General features: G+C 42.9%; 1 long non-coding RNA gene across 2 annotated transcripts in view; it reads left to right on the top strand.

Moving 5' to 3' along the window:
- Positions 1-563: 563 nt before the first annotated feature.
- LOC142006966 (uncharacterized) overlaps positions 564-19,676 on the top strand; it is a 246,399-nt gene continuing 227,286 nt past the window's right edge. For both annotated transcript variants that reach the window (XR_012643869.1, XR_012643870.1), the window contains exon 1: positions 564-607. This is a non-coding gene — a long non-coding RNA (uncharacterized LOC142006966). The remainder of the gene's footprint in view (positions 608-19,676) is intronic.

Raw genomic sequence — 19,676 nt, 5'->3', positions numbered from 1 at the left:
TCAAAATTACTGTCTGGGATCTAGCCATTTGTCTAGTCTAGTACTCTGTCTCTGACATTAGCCAGTTTTTGCGAAAGATGCAAGAAACCTTAAATTCAGCTAACTATGCAATAATCTCTTTCACTCACTCACACTTCCCCTCTCTTTCTCTCCAACTGCCATGGTTACAAACTGTCTTAAACTGATGCCTGAGGATTAATAGCCTTTCCAATTTGTTCCTTGGCATTAACAGGTGGAGATACTCTTGCTAACCATGCCAGTGCTTACTTTCTAAATCTTGCTGTTTTATTGGCCCCCATATCTTCCTGTGGCAATGAGTTCCACAGTCTAACAATTGTGAAGAAGTAGCCAATATTTAGCTAACTAAATATATTACTATTCAGTAGAAAAGTATGCTCCTGTAATCTCTTTATCCAATTTTTATTCTGATAGAAATATCTAGCCTTGTCAAATCTTCATTTCAGCCTTTCATGGTATTTATTCTTCCCAGGATGTACTAATGTACAGACCATGGCTATCCGGTTCCTGCAGATCATCAAGGTGCAAAAGGCAGCAGAAAAGCTGAATTTTCCCCTATGAAGTGGATGAAACGGAACCAACTTGCACGGTATGGAGCAAGCTCTGGAGGGGCTTTCCCTGCTGAACACCAACATATGGATTGAAGCCAGATGGGGAGGATGGAAATAGTGCAGCACAGTACAGAGCTATTGCAGCAGTGAGCCAGACCTGCTATTGCAGCCTGTAAGTTTTCTATTGACTGCAGTGCAGTAGGACTCTAAACTGGCGAGATAGGTCTAATTTTTTAGGCCCTTTATAAATTCCCTGCACAAATCCTACTTACTCAGGCTTTGCAATAAAACCTTAATTTTGCTTCCATTTAATAAAATTAACACACTTACTTTTTTGTGTCCTTTTCCATTGACTTCAGTAGAAATGGTGGCTTCTCACTGTGGAGTAGACTCTCTCTGAGGCTACAACCACACTAGAAGAATCTGTCGACAGACATTTGTCATAAGAGATCTCCCAACAAAATGTCTGTCTGCAGAATGCGGCCATACACTAAAGTGGATAGAAAGAGCTCTCCACTCTGTCAACAGAGTGACTGGACTGCCTGGCTGCTCTCTCAACAAAACAGCCAACCAGAAGCACAGCAGACAGGGCTTCCCAGAGTCCTGGAAGCCCTGTCTGTTGACAGAAGGCCCCCCAGAAAATCCACACAGCTTTTTTGTCAACAGAATCTATTGACAGAGGCACTCTTCCTCAGTTGGGAGAAGCAGAAGGCTGTCAGCAGAAGTGCCAAGTTTTGTTGACAGACAGTCGACAAATGCATTTTGTGTATGGACGTGCGGTGAGTTTTGTCGACAAATCTCCAGTTTTGTCAGAAAAAATCACTAGTGTAGCTGTTGCCATAGCCTGAGAGTTTCTTATGATATCTATGATTCAGAAGTCTTTTTGATTTGATGTCTTTATATTTGCTATCTTTTATCACTTTCCAGGGTAATCATGTTTGGAGATCAGTGGCTTTAATTCAAAAGTTGCACTGTGTGATAATCATAAGGAATCCATTCAGCAGTATGCAAGGATCAAACTATTTTTTAAAGTGCAGGTACATTTGTTGATAACATATATTGAGCTGGTGATCTGTGGAGCTTGCCATTTTACACCACTCATCATTTTTGGGTGGAGGCATTGGTAGGTGTTAAGGTATTGAAGATTGCTGGCTGGGGGTAGTGTGTGAAGAGATGATGGGGCCCAGAACACAAAAGTAGTTGATCTCCTAACTTCTATTAATTTACATATACGGAGGGGACAAAAAACAATCTCTGTGTTGATTTTTGTTTCCGTCTTTGCATTTGTTTTTGGAAATTGGTCAGTTCAAGTTTTCTTGGCAGAGAAAAGTGGTGTGATTCTCATCCCTATGGTGACAAAGGAGGCACTTTTTGGGAGCAAGGGCACTTCACAGTTGCACGGGTACTTCAAAGCACCCAGGGCTGCGCTGCTTGCTCGTGCTTCGAAGTTATCAATGTTGAAGTTTGTGCAGCAAAGGTTAGCTTAAATGAGGTGCTGCGCTGCAAATGAGGTGCTGCATATGCAGCACAGCACCTCATTGATAATCCCCACCCAGGCTGATTACCATGCTTCCTTCAAAGGAGGAGGCTAGTGTAGACAAGCCCTTTGTGTTTTCAGTGTTAGTGTATGCTCATTTGAGGGACATTTTTGCAGAGTAATTGGGTTCTCTAATTCACTCTCTAGAACTGTCTCATCCCTCCACTTCCATTTTCTTCCCCACCCCTAGTCAAAATTATCCTCTCTAGAAGCACAGTTGGATACCGTCACTGCCAAACCATTTTAGATATGGATGATACTACGAATAATTCCCTTTCACAATGAGCCCCTGCCAGAAAATGTTCCCCTAAGGTTTCTGTCATAAAGGATCTCTGGAGTAAGATCCCAGTAGGCTTCGTGGCTGAAGGAGGAAGTCAAATTAAAGGCAGAATACTTCTGTCTACAGGTTATCATGGCAGCCACAATTTTCGGTCTTCTTTATTCAGACTGACTATATAATAAGAGAGTATGCTGCAAAAGGAGAACTTCCAGGGTGTTACAAATGCTATCCTTTTGAGCTGCATTTCTGTAAGCTTAAAAGAACCGTACTGTGTGTTGTTCCATATCATTCTTGATTTTACCACCACATGATTAGTTTAGTAATAAAAATGTCAGACATGAGCCTAATTGCATCATAATAAATATAGCAGTTGATCAGGCTTGCTACAAAAAATGCATTCATTATGTGAAAATATGTATTAGAAGCAAATAATTTTCCAAGGATTCGTGAGCACTAACTAGTCAAAAGGAGACGGATTAATGGTGATGATATTGAGCTTAGCTCAAGAGTCCATTGCTTTTGTATGGTTCTTTCATTTCACATTTCACATTTCACTTTTAGATTTCCTTTTGTTATTACTTTAAAATGTTCATTTTCTACTGAAGAAACAAATGCATCCAGTACAGAAGATATAGATATCTTCCCCTGGTGTAAATGGACAGACCCCTTAACATCCACTCTAATTTATTCATTAATTTAGTTCAGACAATGCACTGTAATGATACCCAAATTAAATACCCTGCCCAGAACATTTTATGGACCAGCGAAGCAGAAAGCAATGGAAAAAATCCCTGAGGCATGGGGTTAACTTAGGCTATGTCTACGCTAGCACTCTTGTGAGTCTAACTCTTATTCGTCAAGACTGGAGATACTATTATAGCAAAGAGGAGCATTAAGAAGTATGACTCCCCCAATACACTAAAAGCAAGGGAGTTCACCGTCTTAGGCTTGGAAAAACACAATTCTTCCTATATTCCTTAGCTCAGTTTACAGCCTCTTCACTGACTAATGTAATAAGGATGCAACAGTCAGGAGAATGTGAAGGGGGAGTAATAAGTTACCACTTTGGAAGGTTATGGTCTCCTTATTAGTAGATGGAGCAACACCATTGCCTTGTAAGAGAATTGTCCAGTGTGTGATTACCCTCCCCCCTACCACTCACAGAAAGAAGTAGCTCTATCAGTTGGCTGCCTTCTCTCTTTCGGACTTGATGCATAGCATCATGGCAGGGGCTGTTCCCCACCTTATGCACTATGCTGTGGGCAGGAGTGTCCTCTCTCCTGTGCCTGTGTGTAAGCATACGACGAAGAGGAAAATACTTCCCTGTTCCTGCTTTAAACAAAGTTGTTTCATATTTGCATGTAAACCAGCTGAGGTATCATTCTGAATTTCAGTGTCAACTTTCTCTTCTTCCCTTCTATTTTTCTCATTTCTGTCCCTCCTGTTTTGCTACATATGTTGCCAAATAAGCGATGCTACAAATTCTGCATTCCTCTTTCGATGTGCTAAGCACCCTGAGTTCATGCAAATAAACAATAATTATAGATCTCACCATTGTTTTGGAGTCTCAGGTTGTCAAAGGAACTGATTCTGTCTGGAGTTTAAATTTATTTTTTTCCTATTGTTAATCTGGCCACCTGTCTAAGATTTGCCACTTTTACTTTATATGTACAGTTCTACACTCATTTCTCCAAATCTGTTTCCCGTTAATGAACACTTGAGATTCTGGCATGTACAGTGTATCTCTGATGTTTCAGCAATCACAGCTCCTTTTTACACTGTAATGGAGTGGGCAGTCTTCAGCAAAAAATGAGTGAACATCCAGAATTGTAGTCATTAATTACAGATGCTAACACAGAGCTGTTGAAGTGCACCTGTGTCACATTTGTGGCCTTCGTCTGCTTATTATATTTTTAAACAATTACAGAGTTAATTCCTAACAAAACATCAGACATCTGGTCTACTATTGACAAAAGATCATAGAAATTGTAATTGTGGAACAGACCATCTATGCCAGTGTGCTTAAATGGGAGGTTTTCTCAACCTGTTGCTTCAGAGAAAGGCAAATGTGAGCCATACTGTGCTGTGGGAAAGGAAGGACTGATGAAATTCCATGCTTTCTCTATTACTTTGTTTGTTCACCCAAGGAGTTTACTCTGTGGAATGTATCTAATCTAGTGATGGACAACCTGAAGCCAACAGGTGGCCCATTGGGGTTTTATCTGTGGCCCAGGAGTCAGTTAGTTTAGCATTACCCAAATTTAGGATTGCCAGATTCTGCTGGTTTCTGACCACATAGCTTTTTCCCTACTGGTATGACTAAGTGACATGCATGTACAGCAAGGGCACATGAAGTGAGGTGCATACTGATTGCACACAACATTGACTGTGATAGATGTGCACTTTCTCTGCCTGTAATTAAAGTGCTGCTATGGTTCAATCAGAACACCCCACAAATTCTAGGTACTCAAGCTTAGTTAGTGAAACTACCATCCTCATTACAACGATCTTCCAGCCTATTGAGATGGAGGATCACTCATGCACCCCCTCACTAGACAAGGTTGCCCACCATTGGTATAATCGGCAGAGCTGATTTAACTATGCAGGGAATTTTGCCACCTTTTGTGTTTGAATTGTTCTTGACTAGGCCCTGCTTTTTGGAAGAAAAAAGTTCATTATTTTTGATTATTCAAGGGATTTATGTGCACAAACGTACGGGTTGTCCACAAACTATATGTTGTGCATATTTGCTATTTATTTTAATCGCTGTTCTGTTGGTGGTATTTCTGTTGCAAGGAGGGGAATGTACCTGTAGAAAAGTGGAAGAAGATGTGCTCAAAACACTGTATCTTTGTCATTCTTTGGAAGTAGTGTGAAGCTAAGAGAAGTCAGGTTGGAATTTTAAGACTATTCGATTTCCTTTTTGGCCTATCTGAGTCCAGTCTTTTCTGATGCAGGTTGGAACTCCTAAATCCGGCATTTTCTGTTCTGGCAACATTGGAACAGTGGAGCCCATGTTCCCCCAGCAATGCCAATGGGGGTGGGGAAGGGCAGGTGTGCAGAGGTGGGGCTGGCATCCCATGGCAGCCCCTCAGGGCTGGGGAACTTTCCCCCTCCACCACCCCCGCACCCCGGAGCGGGGTCCAGCTTCCTCCAGCAGTGCCAATGGGGCCAGAACCTGTGATGGATTCCTCCAGCATGTCTGCAGGGTCGGAGCAGCGGCGTAGGGTTGGAGCTGCATCCCCAGTGTGGGCTGGAGCTAGCTTCCCCTGGCAGCCATGGGCACGAGCCAGTAGTTGGGGGCAGCAGTCACAGGCTAGGCCCCAGGCCACAGCAGAAGGTAAGGAAGCAGCCCAGTGGTGGGAAGGTGGAAGTTTGGGGGCCATGGCAAGGGACATGGAACCTGTGTATCTGTAATAGGAAAAAAAATTAGGCTGGTGCAGTATAGTAGAGTGAGATCAGATTAAACATTAGCTTTTCTCATGTTGCGTTCACAAGCTACAGTTACACTACAGCTCTCTGTCGACAGAACTCACTGTTAGGAGAGATTTCCTGACAAAACTTCTGTTGACAGAGTGCGGCCACACAGAAAAGCCAATTGGAAAAGCATGCAGCTCTGTCGACAGAGCAGGCAAACTGCTTGCCTGCTCTCTCAACAAAACAGGAACTCCGAAGCCCAGCAGACAGGGCTGCCCATTGTTGTGGATGACCTGTCCGTCAGCAGCAGAATTATGCCTCAAAGGTTTGAGGCAGAACGCTGCCAGCAAGTGCTCTGTTTTGTTGAGATACTGTCAACAAATCCCATTTTGTGTGTGCACGCTCCACAAGTGGTGTTGACAAAACTGGGATTTTGCCCGCAGAATTTGTTTGTGTAACTGTAGCCACACACAATGGCCTCGTTTGGCATGTGTATTCAGGGTTCCAACTTCAGAAATTATGGTCAGATCTGCATATGACATAATGGTTTCTGTGTAAGGGTTCTGGACTTTCATTTTGCTTAGTCCCAGCTTCAAATGGCAGAGATACATACTTCATACGTTTTAATGGCAATAGTTCCCAGACTGTAACCAGAGATACAGTCCCTGTTTTGGTGGTTCACCTTGTCTCCTGTTCCATGTACAGCAGTGTATCATGTGTTTTCTTTGAATTGATTCATTTCATTGCCCTGTCGTCTATGCCCATTTGCTACTAACAATACAATATTTGCACTTTAGTAGTATGTGCACAGTTGTAGAGGGGGAGGTGTGTGATCAGGACCAGATTAAGGAAAAGTGGAGCAGTACACAGGATCCAATGAAAGAGAAACGTCTGTCTCCCCGTTAGGTGACTGGTCACCTATGCACAAGCTGTGTCCTGCAGGGACTGGGTCAGCTCCACTCTTCTCTGAGCAGGCTGGGTGTCCCTTCCCAGCTCTCTGCATTGCTGCCTTCCCTTTTCAGGCAAGATGGCGTATATTTTGGAGCTGAAAGGGTTCAGCACCTGCACAGCACTATATAGTAATTTATGTGTAGTTTGTCTCCTTTGTTGTACAGTTTCTGAAAGAATGTACTCAAGCCACTGGGAAAAGGGAGGAAATTGAATCACAAACTGGGTCATTGGCAGCGTTGATGAAGGCAGCCAGGTCTCTTTACTTGGAATATCCCATTCCCTAATTGTCATACGTTTCTCCCTCTGTTGTCTTTTGTGGTTTTCATCTGTAAAAATTTCCCCACCCACAATCAATCATTTAAACTTTGTGTTAATGTCACACCATGTGACAAATTTCTGTGATGTTCCGGAATTATCTCAGGAAGCCATCACTGCAGCATGAAATGAAGTATCCTTTCCCTGGACACAGCGAATGCAAACTAAGTTTACATCACATCTGGTTTTGCAGCTGCCATTGTGTTGTGGGAGTTACAAATATGATATAGCAAAATTATATCCCCTGGGGGAATAATAAACAAAAACAAAAAAAGCATAATGCCACACTTGCTTTTGACAGAATGCTTGTAAAAAGTGTTTGATGGCAGTTACAGTCATATAGTTAATTTCTAGACAGATAAGGGAGGACTTAAATATGCCTTGGCATGTGTTTGTTTTGTGTGTGCGTGTTTGTATGCAAAGAAATTGAATTTTGAACATTTTTCCCCTTTTTCATCCATTAATATTAAAAGTTATGTGTAAAATATCAACCATTTGTGGCAGATTGCTGCCAGTAGGCTGCGGGGACTTGATTGAAGGCAGATATTCCAGATCCTATTGGGATAATGCTTTTCTGTTCCCTGAGTAAGCCCAATTAGGGCAGGCAGCCAGGGCCTTGTTAGGAGTCAGCCACAGCTGAGTCTGATCAGCACCCCTGGCCACTAAGGCCCCTGGACTTCCTATAAAAAAAACTCCTCCCCCACCCCCCCGCTAGCAGCGGAAGGAGTTGGAAGGTGCACAGGGGAGTTGTGCAGTGCAAAAAGGTACCATGGGGAAGTGGTGGGCAAAGTGGCCCAGGATGAGGTAGCTACACTGGGGCAGGGGCAAGAGCCCTGCCAGGGACCCTGGGCCAGAAGCCAGGATAGACGATGAGTCTGGACTCCCCCCACCATTCCCCAGATGTCTACCATGCTGGAGAAGGCAAAGGCCTGCAAGGGGGCCTGCTTTATCCCCGTTCTGGACTTGCCCATGATGAGAGAGGCTCGCTAAGTGGAGACCCCCGCCTCTGGAAAGACCTGGGCAGCTAAGGGGCCACCGTGAGTCTCTGAGGTACAACAAGAACCTGCCAGGGAGCGCAGGGACCTACAGGGGGCTGACAGGGGACACACATTAAAGAAGAACACTGAAAGTTTCAACCCATGCTGTCCCCTTCCTTCCTTATCCACTTCAGATTGCTGCATAAGAAGAAAACTGAGGTTTGATATTTTAACCCTCTCTCTTTATGCTCACACCCACAACCTCAATAATCATGTGGTTTTAGAAATAGAATGTAAAGAGAGAACTGCACTTAGACCATTCCCAGATGTCCTTTCACCCTTGTTCTGTATGCCTAATACCTTTGATAAGGGGGCATAAACAGCAAGCATTATGTTCAAAATGTGGTTGAGGTACTGATTATTACCTTCTGGCATGAGCAAGTCCCCAAACTGTTACAGTCAGAGTAGTTTACATTTCCCTTTGGCACAATTTTGGGATGATTTTAAAACTTGCTTTTCACTGTATGTCTAAATACAGTTTTTCTTTGAAGGAGGAAAAAACACAAATATGTGAGGCTGAAAAATCTTTTCGTCCTCCTTCACAGACCACAGCTATTGGAAAAACAACTCCTAATTTTTTTCCAGGAGTTGGATGGGAGGGTGTTGATCACCTATCACTGTATATATAGATTTTTGTTTTGTTTTGTTTAATGCATGTATTAAAAATAGACTTGAAATTTAAAGTTACACTGAATAAAATAGTTACTGAAGCTGTCAGCGCCACATGGACAATACGCTGTCGTAACTATCTGATTGTACCTATTATTTGAGATCATCTGCTTTTAATTTGTTTCTATAAATTGCACAGTAAGGGGCGTGTGTGTGTTATATATACACGTTCACCCACCAACAAAATGCAAATACTCAGAGCACGTATAGATTTTGCTTTTGGTATCACTGCAATTAACCAAGAATTAGTAGTCACAGCAGCAGGCTATTTAAAAAAAAAAACAAAAACAAAAAAAAAAAACTTTTAGTGGAGGCGTCTGTGAAGTGGAGAAAAAGCCTTATATAATAAAATAAAGCATTAATAAAGCACAACAGACAGACAGTACTGGTCTCCTCGCACCACACATATCCTCCTGGTCCACACATTACTCAACATAATGGAAAAGGACCAAAGGCATATGAGATAGAGAAAAGAAAAATTGAAGAACAACCTGCAGCAGCAGATGAGGCAGAGGTAGCTGTAAATGGCAACTCTGTAGCTTACTTGCCAGTATTATTGGAAGAAGGAGTACATGGTACATGGGCACAAAGTCAGTTGTCAGAGGAAAGGAAAATTAATCTCATCCTATGGCTACACTACAGCTCAAGATGACACAAGCTATGTGGCTTGAATGTGAATTATCCCCCTATGCCCTCTGGAACATAAAAGTTACAACAATTTAAGCACCAGCAGCATAACTGTTGCCACTCATTGGGATTGGATTAATTATGTCTGTTGGAGAGCTCTTTCCTGTTGGTTTATAATGGCTCTACTAGAGAGCTTACAGCAGCCCCTCTGTAAGCTTGCTAATGTAGCCATAGCCTTAGTCAGTGGGATCTCAGAAGCTAAATTCTGAGTCAGGAAAGCAGTTAAGCACATGTCTAAGTCCTATTGGCCATTCTTAGTAACTAATCCCACACTTATCTCCAATAGGTTTGCTGAGATTTCAGCATATTCTGAATGCCCCAAACCAGGGCCTTAGCAAAGATAAAATGTCTCTTACTTCCAAAAACAAACGCAAACAACAACAATAAATGTTGTAAGATTAAATAGCTGTTTCTTTACCACATACTTAGATGAGGAGTGAATAACTTCCATCTGTTACTAATCAAGGAGCACACTACGGGAAAACCCACTCCATAATAATACATTGTGGATATGCTACAATCTATCTGCTCTATGAGCAGTTTCATCAGTAATGTCATTCCAAATATTTTTTTCCTTTAAAGAAGCAGTGCAATGTTTCAGCAAACATACTATGGTATATTTAATATTTACCTATTATGTATTTACCTCTAATTTTTCTTGGCATTGTTTTAGCTATATTTGTGTGTAAATACTGTGTCTCATTGAAAGCAGCCTGCCTTTTTTTTTCTTTTTTTGGTGGTGGGCCGGGGGAGAGGATCTATTTAGTGACGCAATAGCTGTGGAAGAGATTTTTTTTTCATTTATACCACTAAGAACTACTCTGAATTTCCACTGGGGTAACTTGGAACAGAATTTAACGAGCACACACTCCATCTTGTGACATCACAGTCACTTCCATATTGATCTGTTGTTCTTCCCTTATTCAGTCTATTCTTAACTGACTGAAATTCATATCCAGGCTAATGTGAAATTTAGTTTTCATGTTTTGCTTGTTACTGATACTCATCCTGCATTGTGGCTGCATTTTAATTTTATATTTCACATCAGATCAGAATCAGATTTTTGTTGTCTTATATTGATTTTCATTTTGGACTGTCAATGTTTGGCAAGGAAGCACCTCAGGAAAGTGAAGCTGCTGATCAGGCAACTAATTGTATATATTATTGTGGCTGTCCATTTCTATATATGCTTCTTTGGCTGCCCAAATCTTTTGCTATGTCTAAATTAGCCCATAAAGACAAATTCCTCTGCAGTTATTAGTTCTGGCCAAGGTCTCAGTCAGGCTTTAATCTGTAGTTCTTCACTAGCTAATTAACCTATTCTTGTTCAGTATGTTGAGGGAGGGTAGAATGTCTGAATCAGTTAGGTCATGTCTGCTGTTTGTTGTTAAATTTTTTAGCATATTGGAAATGTTAAGTTGTCTAATAAGTAATATCTTTTGTTTGTTCAGATTACTGTCCCGGAACAACATATCCAAAATCATTTCTGGATAGTCACTTAGTAAAGATTTTCAATTCTTGGTTCAAGGCACAGAACAAAAAATTCCTAGAGCACATACCCAACCATTCAGTGGGGTTTTTTTCCCCCACTGTTTCTTGTTGCCCCATTCTCAGATCTTACACTATTTCTTTGAGAAAGCAGTGAATCATAAGAGCATTGCAGGTGTTGCTATGCAAATATTTGGCATACTCATTTGTATGTCAATATCCAGAATGCTCTTTACACTTTGCTACTATTTCATAATTGTCAAGGGAATTTAAACCTTGGGAAATACTCTGAGTGCTTCTTTAAAAATGGATTTTAATGACTTGTAATAATTTTAAGACAAGAAATGGAGAAGTAATAAGAGGCCAAATACGCTTGTCAACCAACCTTCTCAAGCTTGTGATATGCAGTCTTACAGCAAAGTTCTGACAGTTTTCATCCATGATATTGTTCAGATAAAGAAAATTATAGTTCACACTTTGCATTGTTTTTCTCTTTTCAAGAGCAAAGCTTTTCGCAGCAGGCAATATGGAAGGTTACGTTGTAGGGTCTTTGTCATATTCACAGATCTTGAAGTGTACACAGGTATCTCTGTGTTCACAGCGGAGCTGTATTTATCTCACTAATGAGCTGTCAACACTCTCTGTTCTTGCAATAAATATTTGGATGCTCATCTTAGCAGCTTACCCCAAGTTACGGTTTAACTTAGAAGTACATTTTTAAAGACTGCAGCAGATGTAATTCTCCATGTCTCATGCAGTACTGATAGCAGATCAATTAACAAGTGATTACCTGTTTCCCATGGTTCTTGTTGGCCCATTAATTTTTTGAGGAATGTCTGGGGAAACACATTATCTCTTTACATTTGCTGCTGTTATATAACTAGTAAAAAAATTAAACTGCTTGTTACAAGTAATTTAATATTAAGCCCCTGGAATTGTATGAGCATAACTAGTTGAAGTATTTTTCAATCTACTTGTTCGGTTCCACAATAGGATTTCAAACAGATTTGTGTTATGTAGCACTTTATATAAATAGCCTAAGTTGCCAGAAGTCATGTGATATTATACTGGGTCAAAACATGTTTTGAATGTTCACTGGTTGCTTTGTGTGTGTGTGTTAATTTAAATGGCATATGGCGTGTCTGTGCACAAGGTGAGTCTAATATATAAATGAATACCCATAAATGTGTTACATTCCATAGGCCAAATGTTGACTTTTCATACCAACATGAGCCCATGGATTCAGTGAGATTGGATGGATTAACCTGAAGATAGAGAAAAATGGACCAAATTCTAAGGCCAAGACTTCTCAGATTAATTTTGGATGTCTCCATTTTTTGAGTGCCCAGCTTACTTGTTATCTAAGGTGGCTGATTTTCAGAGAGTGATACTCAGTACTTTTTAAAAATCAAATCCATTTCTAAGTGCATCAAGTTGGGGAGACAAAAGATGCAGTACTCCAAAACACTAATAATTTTTTAAATGTCCACATTTGTTCTGGAATTAAAAGAATGTTGTCTGGACACCAAACTGGAGCACTTTCAGAAAAGACAATTGCAGTCAGCTTTTAAATTGTTATTGTAGCTGCTGAATGTGAGACAATATATAGTAGGACTGGCAAAAGCAGTATGAAGCAGTTAGTAGTTGGGTGTAAACAGGTACTGTCTTAAACTCACTGTTTTGTGTCATTCCTTCCTCAATTGCTCAAAACCCAAAAGGACATTTTGTCCTTCATCTAGGTATTGTACATCTCCTAAGCTAGAATTTCAATTAGTATAAGATGCCAATGCACCGACAAAAATTCTAAAAGATATTGAATTGTGTCAGGAAAACAGTGATTTTTCAGAAAACCTTTTTATACTACTAAACATTTTAAAATTCATAGAATCATAAAATCATAGAAGAGTAGGACTGGAAGGGACCTCGAGAGGCCATCGAGTCCAGCCCCCTGCCGTCATGGCAGGACCAAACACTTTCTAGACCATCCCTGAAAGCCATCTATCTAACCTCTTCTTAAATAGCTCCAGTGATGGAGATTCTACCACCTCCCTTGGCAATTCATTCCAGTGTTTGATCACCCTGACAGTTAGGAACTTTTTCCTAATGTCCAACCTGAACCTCTCCTGCTGCAATTTCAGTCCATTGCCTCTTGTTCTATCCTCAGAGGCAAGGAAGAACAAGTTCCCTCCCTCTGCCTTATGACACCCTTTTAGATACCTGAAAACTGCTATCATGTCCCCCCTCAATCTTCTCTTTTCCAAACTAAACAAGCCCAATTCTTTCAGCCTTTCTTCATAGGTCATGTTCTCTAGACCTTTGATCATTCTCGTTGCTCTCCTCTGGACCCTCTCCAATTTCTCCACATCCTTCCTGTACTGCGGTGCCCAGAACTGGACACAATACTCCAGCTGAGGCCTAACCAGCGCAGAGTAGAGCGGGAGAATGACTTCTCGTGTCTTGTTCACAACACACCTGTTAATGCATCCTAGAATCATGTTTGCCTTTTTCGTAACAGCATCACACTGTTGACTCATATTTAGCTTGTGGTCCACTATAACCCCTAGATCCCTTTCTGCTGTACTCATTCCTAGGCAGTCCTTTCCCATTCTGTATGTGTGACACTGATTGTTCCTTCCTAAGTGGAGCACTTTGCATTTGTCCTTATTAAACTTCATCCTGTTTGCCTCAGCCCATTTCTCCAGTTTATCCAGATCCTTTTGAATTATGACCCTATCCTCCAAAGAAGTTGCAACCCCTCCCAGCTGGGTATCATCTGCAAACTTAACAAGTGTACTTTCTATGTCAATATCTAAATCATTAATGAAGATATTGAACAGAACAGGTCCTGAAACAGACCCCTGCGGAACCCCACTAGTTATTCTTTTCCAGCAGGATTGAAAACCATTAATAACTACTCTCTGGGTATGGTTATCCAGCCAGTTGTTCACCCACGTTATAGTAGCCCCATCCAAGATGTATTTGCGTAGTTTATTGATAAGTATATTATGTGAGACCATGTCAAATGCTTTACTGAAATCTAGGTATAGCACATCCACCACTTCTCCCTTATCCACAAGGCTCATTATTCTATCAAAGAAAGCTGTTAGATTGGTTTGACATGATCTGTTTTTAACAAAACCATGCTGGCTGTTCCCTATCACCTTACCACCTTCCAAATGCTTGCAGATGATTTCTTTAATTACCTGCTCCATTATCTTTCCTGGCACAGAAGTTAAGCTGACTGGCCTGTAGTTTCCCAGGTTATTCTTGTTCCCCTTTTTATAAATGGGTACTATATTTGCCCTTTTCCATTTTTCTGGAATCTTTCCCGTCTCCCACGATTTTCCAAAAATGATTGCTAAAGGCTCAGATACCTCTTCTATCAGTTCCTTGAGGATTCTAGGATGCATTTCATCAGGTCCTGGTGATTTGCAGACATCTAATTTTTCTAAGTAAATTTTAATTTGTTCTTTTCTTATTTCAACATCTAAACCTACCCCTTTTTCACTAGCATTCTTTATGTCAGGCATTCCTTCAGATTTCTCAGTGAAGACAAAAACAAAGAAATCATTAAACATCTCTGCCATTTCCAAATTCCCTGTTACTGTTTCTCCCTCCTCACTGACCAACGGCCCTACCCTCTTCTTGGTATTCCTCTTGTTGCCAATGTATTTGTAAAAAGCCTTGTTTCCCTTTATGCTTGTAGCTAGTTTGAGCTCATTTTGTGCCTTAGCGTTTCTAATCTTGCTCCTGCATGCTGGTGTTGTTTGCCTATATTCGTCCTTTGTAATTTGTCCTAGTTTCCATTGCTTATACGATTCCTTTTTTATTTTGAGATCATGCAAGATCTCCTGGTTAAGCCAAGGCAGTCTTTTGCCATGTTTTCTATCTTTCCTATGGAGAGGGATAGCTTGCTTTTGGGCCCTTAATAATGTCCCTTTGCAAAACTGCCAACTCTCCTCAGCCATTTTTCCCCTCAGTTTAGCTTCCCAGGGGACCTTACCTACCAGCTGTCTGAGTTTACCAGAATCTGCCTTCCTGAAATCCATTATCTCTATTGTACTGTTTTCCCTTCTACCCTTCCTTAGAATTGTGAACTCTATGATTTCATGATCACTTTCACCCAAGCAACCTTCCACTTTCAAGTTCTCAATAATTTCCTCCCTATTTGTTAAAATTAAATGTAGAACAGCTTCCCCCCAGTAGCTTTTTCAACCTTTTGGAATAAAAAGTTGTCTGCAATGCAATCCAAGAATTTATTGGACAGTCTGTCCCCTGCTGTATTAGTTTCCCAACATATACCTGGATAGTTGAAGTCCCCCATCACCACCAAATTCTGAGCCCTGGATGATTTTGTTAGCTGTTTAAAAAAAGCCTCGTTGCTTTTGCTGACGTGAAAAATACATCTTGTGGTGGAAGCTCATGACGGAGGCTGTGGAAACTTGGATCTATCATATGTCCACCAAAGAATTATTGAATAAATGTAAGCAAACTGATTAAATCCCATGCTTCAGCTTCTCCATGTGTAAAACTTGGATCTTACTGATGTACTTTAATTGAGCTCACAAAATTTCTGTAAATGTTTGCAAAGTACACTGAGATGGTTTGATGGAAGGGGCGATATATGCATTATTATTCACTGGTTCTGATTTTAGCATGGTAATAAATGAATCATTACACTGATATAGGTTGCTTCATAACTAAACTCCAATACAAACTAACTAAATTAAGCTTTCTAAGTGGTGCTGGGCAAGTATACATTATTTGCCCTTTAATATATGACAGTATGATAGTGCTTTGAGGTGGAAATCATGCTATTGAATGAATAATACAAAATATAGACAGAGTTCCAATCCTGTTTGTAATGCTCTCTTTGGATAATTGCCTTCTATTAAAGTGCTAATAAAAACACATCAGAATAAAAGAAAATTGTGCTACAGTAACTTACTGTTGTAATACAGCAATTTAGCCATTTTAATTCACAACACTATATCTCTACTGGTCGTTCTATTGCAAATCCTGTTTTAAGCAGAAACCTCAAAAATACATTCATTTGCTCTTTGTCATGGTACATAAAATTAACAATGGAGACATTACAATGTAGAAAATGACCTATTTAGAATTTGGGGGAAAAAAACCCTAATATTGTAAGATAATAAGACTAGATAACTAAAGGAATACAGTGATATGGATGTGCTTTACAAATGTTCATATTTAGGCCTGGTCTTCAAAACACATGAGGAACATACATACAGAACCTTATACTTCCTAATTAAACTTTCATCCTCAAAGAGGTGCGACAAGACTTCACTATGACCTTTATGGATTTTCTGATAAAATATTCACTTTATCATAAGGTAACAAATTGCTATATACCTATAATTCAAAATATACTGAATTTGATAATTCTATTGCTTAGGAGACTAGAGGACACTTTTTTTCTTCCTTCCAGCTGCTATCTAGTTGCATTGTTAAGATTTGCAAATTATATCCGTATATTTTATGAACAGTGGTTTTTTTTGTTGTTTTTGGGCTTTTTTTCCTGTCCATTTCTCTTTTGTTATGGAAACAGTCACCTTGCACATTGGTAATTCAGGACTTTGCATCTTCCTAGACTGAAACAATTTAAACTACCATGAAGGCATTTGAAGGAATAGTAGTTTACACAAGCACTTGAAAGCTTAGTTTAGCCACCTGGAGGAGGGGAAAGTTTTGGAGGGTGCAACTGCTAACTCAGAAACATTGTTACAATGGGGGTGGTCTTCCTGGCTTTCTTCCACAACTTGTCTTGTGTTCTAATATAAATTGATTGGCATGGAAGAAAAGAAACCCTTCAGCTTAAAAAACACATTGGCTGTGTGTACGCTACAAACTTATTTTGAAGATAACTTCCAAGTAATGGGCTACTTTGAAGTAGCCAGCAGAGTGTCTACACACAATTTCCTTACTTCAAAGTCGAGGCTAACTTCAAAGTCGCTACTCCATTCCCAGGAGTGGAATAGTACCCTACTTCGAAGTTTAACTTCAAAATAGAGTGCGTGTACATGTTCTGCACTTACTACTTTGAAGTAAGGGGTTCACCGAGGGTGGAGGACGGAGACAGTCTGGCCAGCAAGGCAGGGCTCTGTGGTCCCTGCAGGTTACCTTAAACGAAGCAACTCCCTGGCAACCCCAGGCAGGAAGCTGAGACTGTGCCACAGGACATCTGTCGACAGAAAGCCAGTGTGGCTGTTTCAGGGTGGGAGGAGAAGCAGGAGGCTTCTGTCAACAGAAATGGTCTCCAGGGTACTGCACAAGTGCCCTGGGGGACGCCCTGTCCACAGCAATGAGCACTCTATGGTGCCTGCCTCTGGCCATTCTTAAAGCTACAAGGAGCTGAGGAAACCCTGTGGCAGGAAGCTGAGCATGTAGAAGCAGCAGAAACACCAGCAGTACTCCCCTGCATCCTTACAGCTACTCCATCCACAAGAGCCTTCGCAGGTAGCATGCAGACAGCCACTCCGAGACTCCCCTGGGCCCTCAAGAGAGCAGTGAGAGGGGTCCCAGAAGCCCAAGAGGCAGTCCCTCCTGAATCTGTGGGGCAAGGAAGAGCTACTCCAGGACCCCGAGGTGAAGTGCTGTAATGCCCCCGCCTACGTCTGTATGGCCACAACCCTGGCAGAACAGGGCCACCTCCCCTGCAGCATGGAGCAGGTCCAGGAGAAGGCGAAGGAGCTCTGGAAGGCCTACATCTGGGCCTGGAATGCTGACCTACACTGACTGACCAACCAATCAACCACCTGCCCCTATTACAAGGAGCTGTACGACATCCTGGGTGGGGAGACATATTGTCTGTAACCTGCACCATTGACACAGTGCTAGAGGCCTCCTGCAGCTGGAGGAGGAGGATCACCAGCTGGATGGAGACAAACACAGCCTCAGAGGCCAGTGGCAGCACCCTGGTCGTAAGCCTGGAGCCAGTCCCCACCACATCCTGGGCATCTTCGGAGCTGGGCAAGGGTCCCCGTGGTGAGTACCCCATGCATCACACAACACAGGGCATGGGAGGTAGTCACAGATGGGGTGTGTTGCGAGCATTGCCCAGCCAGCTTGGGCGGGACCTTGTGCTGTGGTCTCAGCATGTGGAACCATGTACGAAGTAGTGTGCACTAACCAGACCCATCAGACAGCCCCCAACCATGGGTGCCAGCCTGCTGCTAGCCTCACAGGCAGCTGGATGAGTCCCAGGTCCTGGGCAGGGAGGGCCTACCAGCACCTGCCCTGGCTGGAAGTGGGCTGACCACAAAGGCACCATCCTGACTCCCTGACGTGCCAAGAAGTGTGGCTCCTGGCACACAGGCATGCCCACAGGTGCAAGGTAGCACCCATTCCCACAGACAACACTGCAAACCGTAGCTGGGAGTGGGTCCTGGGGAGGCCCAGGCTGCTACCGGCTCATGCACCACCTATGGGGGGACCCCCCTGGGTGGCTGCACACCCCTCCCTTGGCCATTAGCCTGTTCCGGGGGGGTGGTACGAAGTGGTCAGCATGGTCCTTGAGGCACTGCAGAGTCCCTGTGCAGCATGGCCCATTGTGCAGGCCACACAAGACTTTGCTACTAGGACATTTCAATCACTTGGCCCGGGGGTGTCGGTTGCTGCTCACAGTGGCGGGGCAGGGCCATAGGGGTTGAGTTGTGTGAATGAGCCACCACCTTTCCCCACCATCTCCCTTAGAGCTGGGCCCCCATCATACAAGGGCTGGGCCAGCCCCACCTCACTGCCAGGGTGGGCCCACAGCTGGAGAGGCCACTGCTGCATCCAGGAGGACATCCAGAGGGTCCACAATGCTGCTCTCTGGAGGATGAACAACCTCCTGGGCTGGCAGCTGTGGGAAGACAGAGTGGTGATCGTAGGCCTAGGACCAACTGATGTACCACGTAGACGCCACCACCAGCATCTGGTGGGACATGATGACCCAGCCACCTGTGGTAGCTACCCCTGCAGGGTATCCTAAACCTCTTGCAATGGCTGAGGGCCATGCCAGCCACCCATTCTCCCCTGGTTCCCCCTGTGCCTCCTGCCTACCCAGATCCATCCGCAGTGCCACTGCCTCCATGCTTCCCCCTGGTCCCAGCCCCAACAGGGGCCCCAAACACACTGTGGGAGGGTATCTGAGGCCACCACCACTCAGGATCCTGCTTCCTTTGGAGTTCATGGCCCCACTCAGAGACTCCCCGGGCCCTCAAGGTGGCAGTGAGGGGGTCCCAGGAGCCCAAGGTACAGTCCCTCCTGAATCTGTGGGGCAAGGAGAAGCTACACCAGGACCTGTGGCACCATAGCTCACTGGAAAGAGCTGTCTCTCTGAGGAAGCACTGAAGCCCTGCTCTAGCAGCTGTGCTGTCCCTCGTGGAGGTAGGCACGCCTCAACATGGGCAGGGAAGGGTGTCGGGGAAGGTTTAAGGCAACATCTTGCTAAGGCCCCCAGAAGGGACCGGCAGCCATGCAACCCTGTCTGACGATGTTCAGGGGGCTGTTCTGTTCAGAGGGCAGCTGGGTAGTCTCACCGTGATCTGTCGAAAGATATCTTCCAACAACAACTTCTGTTGGTAGAACGCTGTAATCCAGACATAGCCCCAGTCCAATATCTGTCACAGAGAACTGCCCCTGGCAAGTGCTGAGCAGGGACAGAGGAAGTTTTGTTTCCTAGCATAGCTTTTAAGTTGTTTTTTTGTTTTGATTTGGGT

This window comes from Carettochelys insculpta, chromosome 1 (genome assembly GCF_033958435.1).
Source record: "Carettochelys insculpta isolate YL-2023 chromosome 1, ASM3395843v1, whole genome shotgun sequence".
Lineage (NCBI taxonomy): Eukaryota > Metazoa > Chordata > Testudines > Carettochelyidae > Carettochelys > Carettochelys insculpta.
Note: the sequence above shows the minus strand (reverse complement) of the source record. Positions and strands in the feature narration are given on the sequence as shown.